General features: G+C 39.5%; 1 protein-coding gene across 1 annotated transcript in view; it reads left to right on the plus strand.

The window, feature by feature from the left end:
* Nucleotides 1-347: 347 nt before the first annotated feature.
* KLHL29 (kelch like family member 29) overlaps nt 348-12,722 on the plus strand; it is a 373,733-nt gene continuing 361,358 nt past the window's right edge. The window contains exon 1 of the mRNA XM_063125224.1: nt 348-451. The gene's annotated coding sequence lies outside the window, so the exon portion shown is untranslated. The remainder of the gene's footprint in view (nt 452-12,722) is intronic.

The raw sequence follows: 12,722 nt of genomic DNA on the forward strand, positions 1-12,722 counted from the left end.
TGTAAAACAATGCCATTACCAATATTTTAACATGGTACAATGTCTACAATAAGACGTGGCCTATATTAGTACTGGAGGGAACCCAAAAAACCCTACAGAATTCCTTGCATGCAGATTTTTGTGTCTCTTATACGGGAAACAAAGTTTTCCAAACTAATAAGCAGATTTTGAAACTTTTGCTACCATGGAATTATTTTCATTGCTAATCCCCAATTGTTAGAAAGACCTACCTACCTTTCTTTCTTTCTTTCTTTTCTCCTTCACTCCCCTGCAGGTATATTTTAATTGAAAATTTCATTTATAGAAATAAGTTTACTATATTTTTCTTTCCTATTTTTCTAGGTGATCTGGTTTCACAAAAACTGTCAGCTTTAAATGTAAGGAATCTGGAGTCTTGTGGCTACTGTCATTGCAAGAGATTGAAGTAAATACAGAATCTGGAAACTCTACGGTGAGTTTTGGGGCACTTAAAATATGGAACGTACTATGTGTGGTCATTGGAGAGCCTGTGAAATGGTGTCAGCTTTTGAATTTGTGATTGCTAGTCATCTGACCTGGGTTCACCTGGGCTCTCTTTAGGCTTATACACATGAAGCTTATCTCAGGGGTGACTTGCAGTGGTTTAGAATAATGGATGAACGTATAAACGCACATGGCATTGCTAATCTGCCTGGCAAACCACTGTGCTTGTTGTATGGTGATACTTATTTCACTTTTACATTGGAGCAGTTTAAAACTTTGTCCAAGTGGTGGAGTCTCATATATTCTGGACTTTTGTTTGTATTATTTTTTCATTAGAGTAGCCATTTTTGGATAGATCTAAAGTGCTATGTCCATTGTCATAAGTGGCTTTAGATTAGAATACTGGCATAGATACTTAAACTACTGCTTCCATTAAATTTAAAAATATGGTCAATTCTTTGTGCAGTGTTCTTTGTTGAACTGCTGTTCTGTTCATCACTGTAGTAACCTAATCATGTCAAAGTTTGGAGTCTCCCAGTATTCATGTCAACTCTGCTTTGAGCCATATTTTCACAGCAGGGCAGTAACCTCGCAAGAGCATTGCAGCCAGTGCAAATATGTCAAGTTGCTAATCTTTTCAGTTGTAACTCTATGAACACCTGATTTTGAGCTCTGCATTGTAGTGCTTTCCAGCAGCTGGAACAGATGTTGCTTGACCAAGAAAGAAAAGAAAATCTACTCTTGTTCATTCTTTTGTTAATGGTGATATCTTATGGCATTTGTGAGCCCTGATTATCTCCACTTGTCCATTAGTGTAAATTGGAGTAGTAGAGTGTGCCTGCTTTGATGTCTGTCTGTTATCGAAAATTCCTTTTAAGTTTTGGAGGGAAAGAGATTTTTTTTTGTATATATTTTTCTTTATATAAAATGAACAAATATTTGTTTATTATTATTATTATTATTATTTATTTATTTATTTATTTATATAGCACCATCAATGTACATGGTGCTGTACAGAGTAAAACAGTAAATAGCAAGACTCTGCCGCATAGGCTTACAATCTAATAAAATCATAGTAGAACAATAAGGAGGGGAAGAGAATGCAAACAGGCACAGGGTAGGGTAAAACTAACAGTATAAAGTCCAAACAACATGGCTCTGTGATTCCTTGTTATGGTGCAAAGCATGTTTGCACTGCAGTACAGAAAAAGGATACTTTGCCAATAAAGTAGAACAGAAAATAAAGGATAGTTATAAAACCTTTCTCTTTCTCCTCTCTGGCCCCATGCCCCCACGCCCCTGCCTGGAGCAGACAGTTCCCAATGCATTTAGAAATCTAGACTCTGGAATAGGAACAAATATTAGGCCATGATGCTGTTGTTTTTAATAGCTTTAGTTATTACCTTGGGGACGTTATGGGTGGACAGTGAGTAAACCAGAAGTGAAACTTTAGTTTGTCATATACTGTTAGAGGTTTACACATTGCACTATTGCGTTACTGAGTTTATTAAAAGCATATTGCAGGAGAGTGGGTCATTTTCATTGGGGCACTGTAGCTCAGCAAGCAAAAAGAGCTAGGAGAGGAAAGTTGCTCCAAGAAGGCCTCTAACTTTTATTTTCAAAGTGTTTGCTGCTATTATATTTCAATTCCAGTATTCTAAAATGGTTCAAAAAGAGCTATTACTTGGTTTGGGCTCATGTCATCTGTGTTCTGCTTTGCCGCTATAAAAAAAAGTAGATTAAAGAGTGTTTAATACCTTGCAACAAAATTAGATGCTTTTATCTAAATGACTTATAAAAATCCAGATTGCTGCTTAAAAAAACAAAGGTGAGATACTATCAGGTTGCTAAGATGCCTTGATCTTGTACAGTCGAGCTTTGGGACCAGAAACAGATCTTGAGAACAGATGCTAGGAACATGGCATTATTTACAAATGTAACTTCTTTCTCAAAAGCCACAAAGAATAATGATGAATGGAACACAAGCTTTCAAGAACTTAGTGTTGCTATGATTTTGGATATTTTCAATAAAACCTTTAAATATATATTCCTTTCCTTCCTCTAAAAGCTTTTAAGCTAATAAAAGCTTGTATAAATACTTTGTTTCTGAAGGGAAAAAAACAGTTTGAAGTCCTTTGAAGTTCTGTCCCTCAGTTGCGTTTCCTTTTCTAAACGTATCATTCCTGTAATGTCTTCAGTTCACCTATGTTGCTAGTCTAATAAGCTCACTTGACAGCTGCTTTCACAGGTATCTTGCCAAATTCTTTCCATGTTTTATCTTGCTGCTTTTTTTAAAAAAAAAGAACAGTCTCTGTAAATAGTAAACTCTAACCATGGTACAATCTGGGAGTAAGACAGATGTACCAGAGCCCTACTGAACTTGATGAGATTTAAAGAGCTTAACTCTACACTTAAGTCCCACTGATCTCAAGGAGACGTGAGTGCACCTGTCTTTCGTCTGCATTATATCAAAGGAACTAGAAGGACAAGCACAGGCTGTCAACACTTACACCTTCTGCAAGTTTGGTTCATCTATCCAGTTTACAGCCAGTTCCATTTCAAAAAATAAGCTACTGTTCATAGTTGAATAATCCATCATGGATTAAAGTGACATCCAAATGTGGCCCATGAGTGCAGAGTGGGGAGAGAAATCAACCAAACAAATCATGATGCTGCCAATGGTAATGATTATACCCTGCGATGATATCCTCAGAGCCACACAGCAAGCCCATGATGCATTCTGGAGCTGTACTCTGCCCCCATATTGAGGTCACACATGACATTTGTGCATACCTACACACATAAGCTGTTTCTACACCATGCCTATATCCCGGGATTGTCCCGGGATCATCCCTGCCTTAGCTAGACCGGGCGAAATCCCGGGGCGAACCCCGGGATCGGCCCTGTGCATCCACATGACGCACAGGGGATCCCAGGATCAGGGAGGGATGATCCCTCCTTTGCCCCAGGATCTCACCCTCCCCTTTGGGCCTGCTTTTTCTGCAGTCTCGGGCTGAGCCCAAGACCGCAGAACATGTGGCCCGTTGCCGCAGTTTGACCCAGCTCTGTGCATTTCCTCGCGCGTAGCCGGAAGCTGCGCCCATTGAGGGTAGGGTGGGAGGAGCAGGAAAATTAAATGATTATTTTAAAAAGCACCTACCTTTGCGCACAACTGTTCATGCACTCCTCTTTCTTTAAAAATTAAAAAAATGGCGGGCGCAGTGCCTCTCTTTCTGAGGTCATTACGCCTCACGTGTAAATGGAGGAGAGATCTTGCGTTAATCACAACGCGAGATCTTCCCTCCTCTGTTGTGGACTATCAGGTAGGTCTAGCTAAGGCCTAAATGACACATAAGGGATCCCGGGAGCAGGCAGGGATGGTCCCTCCATTTTCCTGGGATAATCCTTAGGTGTAGAAAGGGCCATAGTCAACAATGTACACTATTAATGCAAAAATAATTTTTCATTAAATATTTTAGTGGAAATCATCTTTCATGCTTTCCTGGAAGCAAAAGTCTAATATCTCTTCCATGGTGGAGAACTCCTTTACAAACACAAGCCCCCCCCCCTTTTCAACATTAAACCACATTGAAGCTCTCAAGAAAAAGACATACATTAACTCATAATATTAATATTATGTCATATTTTATGTATTGTGAGCATGTTTGGGCTTTGTGCAGATTAGAAGCTTTAGTAAATGAATAACCTGAAGGATATTTAGTAAGAAACTAATTTCACAGAACCATGACTTGGGCCCGAAAGACAGAGTTTTCTTGTATATCTGACCACAGTCATTCAGCTGAGTCATAGGGAAGGGGAGGGGGAACATGACAGGTTTTTGTTTTTTTGTTTTCCTAATGAGGAGTAGTGTCATAAATATTCACAGTTTTGCTAGTGTGAGCCCCCAACTGGTAAAGAGATAGGCTTAAGAATTCAGCACCTAAACGTTACACTACAAACCAATAAAGAAGAGAAAAGGAGAAAGAAAATTAGCTTGATTGTGACCTTGGAAGTGGGTGGAGAAAACTTCAGTGATTGCAGAATGCTAGCAAACAGGAAACTCCAAATACTAGCCACGGTTAATTTTACAGCTACCGTCATCGAAACCAAGATGTCTGCATATGGTTTTAATGCAACGATTCAACGTTTCCAGAAATTATCTACTTTAGCTTTTGTGCCACAAAGGCCAGCAACTTACTTTATTGTTGTTGCCCTGACTGTGTATTATATACACAACAGCCAAACAGGACACACATATACCCAACCAGTGCTGGGCCAGGACCTTTTGTTGCCTAACGAGGACCAGCAAATACTGATCTGGGCCAGTGGCCAGCCGCTACCTGTTAACCTAACCTACCACATAGGACTGTTGTGAGGGGGAAATGGGGAGATCTTTAGTTCCTGGTGGAAAGGCAAAACATGAATATAATAAAATGAACTAAATAATTCTATAGTAGAAAACTTAAGCGTTATAACGTGTTCATAATACCCCTCCCTAACATGTAAAGTGGCATTTGTGCACTGCATTACTGCTTGCCCTCATTGACATGCATGGGGTGGGGCTATAGCTCAATGTGATAGAGCACATGCTTGGCATGGAGAAGCTCTTAGGTTCAATCCCTGGCTTCTCCAAGTAGGGCAAAGGAAGGAATCCTACCTGAAACCCTGGGAAATCATTGCTGCCAGTCAGTGTTGACAGTACTGGGCTGGATGGACCAAGGGTCTGACTCAGTATAAGGCAGCTGCCTATGTTCCTATGCAGTAGAGGCAAGATGCGTCGATCACCCCATTTGGGTAAATAAATAAAATGAAATTAATACAGCAGAGGCAACATCACCTTGCTTATGTGTCTCACAGGCCTTGGCTAGACCTAAGTATTATCCCAGGCAAATGCAGGGGTCATCCCTGCCTGCTCCCGGGATCCCCTGTGTGTCATTTGGATGGACAGGGATGATCCCAGGACAATCCCAGAATACAGGCCTGGTCTAGCCATGGCCTCTGTCCCACATTGCACATGGCTTGTTCAGTGTTGTGTGAACTATCTCGTAGATTCCCCCCCCCCCTTCATTTCCTCCTGTATTTGAGCTGTCAACCTGCCGTGCACACTTGGCAGATATTTTAAAACTACTTCAAAAAAGTAGATCGTACTTGCATAGAAATAATTTGCAGTATCTTCTTTTTTGCAACCTTAAAATCCGAGTAATGAATGATTTCAATTAAAACTAATATGTTTTAAGAAAACGTTATTGATCAGTATGCTTTTTCCAGTAACATATTCTCCTCTTCCCCTTCCCCTAAGTAGAACCCAAAAGATTATTGGATGTCATTAGAAAATAAATTATAAAGTGAAAAAGAGCATTGTTTAAGGGTCAAAAGTGCCTGCCTGCCTGTTTTCTTTCTCACAATAGCAAGATTTTCCCCAAACTATCAGAATAGCCGTTGTTGCAAACAAAACAAATTGAGACTTTAAAGTTAATGATAAAACATGAATTACTTTGAGGTAGCAGTGAGAACTATGCCTTCAGCTAGAAGGAAACAGAAATGAGATTTACTCTGTTCATATTACTAAACAGCCTATTATTCCCATGAGCTATTTCAGAAACTTTTTGTCTTGTTTTGGGATTAGAACTAACTTATACATATTCAATACCACACACAGCACTGTTCTCTCTGAGCTATTACTGGAATTTATGTGGGAACAGCACTCTGTGGCTTTTATCACTCTCTACCCATATATGTAAACCTTGCATTGTATTTTAAGAAGATCTTTAAAAGGGGACAAGCACTCTATTCAAGGAAAACAATTTTAGCGAACATATAAAACTGCCTTATTTTCAGGCTTGGGGACCAGCTATCTGTTACCTTAGCTTTGCAGTTCTGGCCTTTAGTGTAGGGAGTGTTGTTGTTTTCCCCAAAAAATTGCTGCGGGGTGGGGCTGATCCAGGTTGGCACACTATTGGGGAGCTTTATAACTTGATCGGGATTAGAGGCCTATATTACAATTAGTATTGCCAAAAATATCCCATTTGTTTTAAAGGGACCTTTTTTGTGTAAATTTGTTCACCTATCTGCTAGTTCAAGATAACATTTCAAGCACCTTAATGGTGCGCTGGTTCATGAAAGCTTAAGCCATAATTGCTTTGTTCATCTTTAAAATGGCACAAGACTATTTTTGTTGCAGAAGAATAGCATGGCTACTCTTCTGGAAATTGTAGCAAGTGAGTAGTCAATGGAAACTCCCCCCTCGCTTTTGTTTTTTTTTAACACCGCCTTGCAGTCCCAATCTAAATTGGGGCCATGTGTGCTTACTCAAGAGTAAGTAACACTATCATGCATTGCTACACTATGTGTGATTAGACAAACAGTTAGTTTGGCCCCATCTCAAAACTTAAAGTATCCGCTTTTAAGTGAAGGCCAGTTTATTTTACTCTAATGAAATTGTTAAAAAAAATCTCTCTTGGAAAGGCTGACTGTCTAATCCAAGGACCAAAGAAAGGAGCCTCACATAATTTACCAAAAGATCAGGGGATTTCAAAGTATGAATCTCATCATATCAGTAGAAAAACCAAAGGCATCATCCTTGTGGACATCCATGAATTTGGACTCCCACTGCTATAAACTTTCAGACATGCTGCATCCAGTCTGTGAACTGGTTTGCATGACATGCCAGCCCACCGTGAAACAGTTTGCATGCCATGACTTAATTTAGCTACAGGGGCGGCCATGTTGTACCAAGCACAAGCAGGCACCCTTGCTTTTCATGTTGTGTGAACATGGCATTGTGGTTTGTCTGAGGGACAACCTTCGGATAACCCTAAAACAAGCTATGGGTTATTTGAGGATTGTGTACCCCCTCAAACAACCCACAATGCCAGTTTTGCATGATACAGCAAGCTATTAGCATGGCGCTGCTTGTATATTCAAAATGGCACCCAGAATGGTCCACTAAACCCCTTGGGAAAATCAGCTCATGGTAGCTTAGCATTATGTGTGAACACTGTGTGTTTCCTAATTATTATTATTTTATTATTATTATTATTTATATAGCACCATCAATGTACATGGTGCTGTACAGAGTAGAACAGTAAATAGCAAGAACCTGCCGCATAGGCTTACATTCTAATAAAATCATAATGAAACAATAAGGAGGGGAAGAGAATGCAAACAGGCACAGGGTAGGGTAAAACTAACAGTACAATGGCTTTTTTGTGTTACCATTTTCTGTGCCTAGATTGAGAATTCATTTAGAGGAAAGACTTAATCTTTAAATATGAGTCTACAATGCACACATGTACTACTGTGCAACACATAAGCGTTAGTGATTTGCTTTCTGCTGTGTTGAAGCACAGGCTGAACTTTTTGTCTGGCCTTTTGAGATGGAAGGACAGGTTGGCTTTTAGTGTCACTTTTAAAAAGGTCTGTATTACAGAAAGACTTCTTCACGAACTGAAGCACCAGTTTGACAACTTCGAAGGTTGCGCTATCCATCCTTTTGAATGTAAAATTTACAAAAAATACATCCTCTTGCTTGAATGCATCAATATACAATATAAAAATCAGAATCTTTTCGTGTGCAGGAGCAATTCTGTAAGAGAAAGCTGCAATTTACCAGCAGGAGATCCCTGGTAATGTGCCTATTTGGCCATAAGTTTTAAGATTAGGAACAGTTTCGACACATGATGAGGCATCTCAAAAGCTTCCCTACACACACAGCTGCGCCTGTGTTTTCTATAAACCTTATGTGACCGGCTCTTCTTCAGAGGAGTGTTTAAAATGTTGCCTGAATCAGCTAAATCAGACTTGCACTATGAATGAACTGTGGTACATAGTTAGACGTGACTGTGAAGACATGAATTATTAAAATCTAAATTGTTTTTAGTCACTTGGTTCCATGTTCATATACTGTGTGAAGAGGGACAAGCTGAAGGCTACCGTGAGAGACAGACTGTTCATAATGAACCTTGAGCTTATTTGCACTCATTCTGAGTTCAAAAATCTATCTCACCTTGGTCTGGAGTGAAATTTTCCAATCGCATATAGAAAAAAGTTTGTGCATGTGAATTATTTTAGCCGCTACATGAGAGAACTCTTTTGTGAAAGGGAAGACATTGGCTCTAAGAACGTCAGTGAGTTCCTTCATTTTGTGCTCCTCACAGTTCCTGGAAATCATACATGCAAAAGTATTTTAATTTCTTTTTTAATCCGTTTAGCACCTTCCTTCCCACCACACAGCCCTTTCCTCACAGTCAATATAAATGAGAGGTAGATTTCTCTCCCCTTTTTGGCAGCATTATTGTTTATGTAGGAGGATCTTAGCAAGATTAGAATATACCACTGCCTAGTCATAAGCCTACTCAGAATTGCTTTTTACATCCGCATGAAGAGAAAATCTTCCAGAGATTTGAATACCAGAACTGCCACTAATATCCAGCATAAATACATGATTGGCTGTATATTTAATTTATCAGTGTAGAATTGGCAAAGCGCATATAGCCGATGATGATGGGATGTTTATGCTTGTAGCCGTCTAAGAGAAACCGTATCTAATTCTAATGCAGAATGCAGTGTTTAAGTAGCTAAAGTGATAGGTTTATGCTACAGTAAAACAGTATCCTCATGGCTTTTGCTCAGTTTTGTGTATAGCTGCACAGTCTTTCCATGTACCAACTTTAGAAGTCCACTGTGTATTTTCATTATCAGTAGAATTATTTAACATTGAATTGAAGGGAATATTGTGGGGTTTTTTTGTCTATTCAGATAATAATAATAATAATAATAATAATAATAATAATAATAATAATAATAATAATAATAAAATTTCTTACTCGCCTCTCCGATTGGATTGAGGCAGGGAACAACAACAAGCATAAAATAAACAAAATACTGATTAAAAACATCCTAAAAGCATCCTAAAAACATACTAAAAATAATGCAGGAATTATGTACAAGTACATACTCCGTATCTATTACTGTGATTTCACTATCCGTTATTTCTTTGTATTTTAAAATAAAATTATACCTTTTTCTGTACCATGTGGCACTTAAGCTCTATTCCTCCTCAATTTACCTTTTTCTGCAATAAGTAAGAGTATCTCTGGATGCTCCCCCCCCATGACTGTCCTCCATATAAAGTGCCTGTAAACATGTAATTTCATCTGAGCGTTTGAGAAGCTTCTTAAACATCAGATTCAATTTGTTTTTTAAAAAAAACTTCTTGCAGTATTTATTTATTTCATTTATATCCTGCCTCTTTTCCTCCAAGGAACCTAAGGCAGTGTACATAATCCTCTTCCTCCCCATTTTATCCTCACAACAACAACCCTGTGAGGGAGGTTGGGCTGAGAGTCTGTGACTGGCCCAAAGTCACCCAGTGAGTTTCCATGGCCGATTGGGGACTAGAACTCGGATTTCCCGACTCCCAGTCCAACACCTTAGCCACTACACCACACTGGCCTCTGAAATAGTGTTCCACATGGCTGGGTCTATATGTGTTCTTTTAATTCTTCATGCTTCATTCTTCTTTAATTTTTGTGAACCGCCCAGAGAGCTCCGGCTATTGGGCGGTATAGAAATGTAATAAATAAATAAATAAATAAATAAAATGCTCATTCCCACCTAGTAATCCATATTCATCTACCTACTGTTTCCTCCCCCACCCCTCCATTCAAGGGTCTACCCCCAATTAAACGTTGAAAGCATAACAGAAAATACTCAAGAATTTTATCACATAGACCTAAATCGCATGACATGACAGCCCTCGAGGAGCTGCTGCACATGCTCACCGTTACGAATATGAAACTCTTGACCAGAGGCTGTTTCAGGGCTAAACAGTGCTCACATAACCCATGGCCTGTTGTAGGGTTATGCGGGGTTTGTTTAATGTGAGGGTTGCATGACATGACAACCCCGGTCAGGGATTGCATATTCATAATGCAATTATGCGGCCAACACATCACAGCTCCTCAAGGATAAATTAATCCTTGATAGCTTGTCATGTCTTGTGAACTGGCTCTTGACAGCTTTTACCCACCCCATTATACTCAGAGTTCTGAAGTATTCTAGTCCTTTCAGTATGTAATGACTGGCAGCATTGATGTTGCAATCTGTGATTGTAGAACTAGGGTGGAGTAGTTAGCCTGTATAGACTTGCCATTAAATGCAACAATTTGACCTAAATTGCAAGACATTTGGGCTTGTGAGATTAGAACTCCAATTCTAAAACATTTGCACTGGAATCTGTACCTGCAATGCCAATATAACATCAGGAGGTATGATATCAGATCACTTGAAGGTGTCCTTAAATAATATTTTCAGCTTTTCTGTGGCACTAGAAAGTAGACATACCTCTAAAGGAAAGAAACAAATTAAACCTGATGCCTCAGATTATCACCTGATGTTTCTAGGAATTGATCTTTTAAAGAACTTGATACAACATTTGGAATGCACACCATAAATTTGACCTCAGCTTTTAGATAGTACTGCATGTTCCACGTAGGAGCATGGGTTTTTGCTCTGTATCTCGAAGTCTTAATTCATATCCCAAATCTATATTTTAAAAAAACTTGGGGCAGGTGTCTGTCTTGGGTCCAGTTCCTATCTGTAGCATGGAAATAGTTTGTGTCTAGTCTCTCAGGAAATCTTATCTGTCCTGAGTTTGTGTAACAGGCTATAAATGTAGAATAGCCCAAAGGAAAAAGATGGAGTATCATGTTGTTCAATAATACTGAATAGTGTGTCGTGTTGTTGAGAGCCATCTACCATTAGGCAAATTTCCCAGTCAGGAATTGGTATAAATAGCTTGTGTCAAAAAAGTCTAGAAGCTTCCTTCCAAAATTCTCCTTTTCAACCCAAACATTGTGTGGAAAGCTGTGTGAACCATCTGTTTTAAAGGATAAAAACTATCTTTCTCCCCCTCTCTCTTAATCATTCAAATGAAAGTTTGGGATATCCTATCTTTTAAACTTATTTTTAATTCAGAAAATAATTGACTCAGTTGTTTGGTGGGTTTAATATCAACTGTAAGTGATACGACTTCAGCTTTATTTAGTATCAAATGAGATGTGTAACACCCGTGTTTTTCATCTGCAAAGCCATTGTAGCTTCTCAAGATTTTTATAACTGGATATCATCTTAAGGTAGGAATGATGCAATAAACACACCGGTCATTGATTAGGCTGTGTTTATCTGATCTCTTCTGATTAGTAGTTTATTTTATTTGCCAATGAATCACATTTCCCAGCTTCAAATTGATTTCTTTTATTATTCTGGTTTGGTTATTCATTCTGTAGTTTACCCTTGTTTTAGCCTCATTCCAGCCCATTATTTTTCCTTCTACTTCTTGTCATCAAACAAGATATCAGGCAATTGTGGGTTTTACCAGATGAGGCTTTTATGGCACCATTACCCTTTCCCATTCACAGGATTTTATGGTAGGTCCAGTTGTCATTTTCCATTTGTAACCCTCCTTTGTTGTTTTTCCTTACTGAAGAAAATCAATGAAGAAATGAAAAGACAGAATAGCTGCTCAGTGTTTACTGATTGGTAACTCTAGGAGCCCTCCCATCTGGAAGCATATATCTCCCCCCACTTTTTTTTTTTTTTTTTGCCAGAAGCAACCTGGGGAAGTTGTTAGTTTGAATGACAGACGTGGAGTGTGTAGGGGCTGCTTAATCCTTTCCCCACTGGTCTTGGCCATAGCTAGATGGGGTGATATCCCAGGGCGATCCCCGGGATTGTCCCTGTGCGTCCACATGATGCATAGAGGATCCCAGGAGTAGGGAGGGATGATCTCTCCCTTTCCCTGGGATATCGCCCTACCCTTTCAGCCTGCTTTTTCTGTGGTCTTGGGATGATCCCGAGACCACGAAACATGTGGGCAGGCATCGCGCTTTGTCCCAGCTCCTCGCGGTTACTCACAAGGAGCTAAGAACCACTTTGCACCCATCGGAAGTGGGGTGGGGGGAGCAGGTTTTTTTTTTTAAAAAAAAAAACCCACCTACCTTTGAGCACACAAGCACTCATGCGCTGCTTCAGTTTCTTTAAAAAAACAAAATGGCAGGTGTGACGTCCTCTCCCTCCAAGGTCGTCGTGCCTGTATGTAAACACAGGGGGAGATCTCGCGATCACGATATTGCGAGACCCTCACCCCTCCGTCACGCTAGACCCTTAGGTCTAGCTGAGGCCCTTGTCTACTCAATCTTTCCCAAGTTGCATTTCTCCATCCCTACCCCACTCCCTTAGTGTAGATAACAGGGTCTGTA

This window comes from Elgaria multicarinata, chromosome 4 (assembly GCF_023053635.1).
Source record: "Elgaria multicarinata webbii isolate HBS135686 ecotype San Diego chromosome 4, rElgMul1.1.pri, whole genome shotgun sequence".
In the NCBI taxonomy this organism is placed as follows: Eukaryota; Metazoa; Chordata; class Lepidosauria; order Squamata; family Anguidae; genus Elgaria; species Elgaria multicarinata.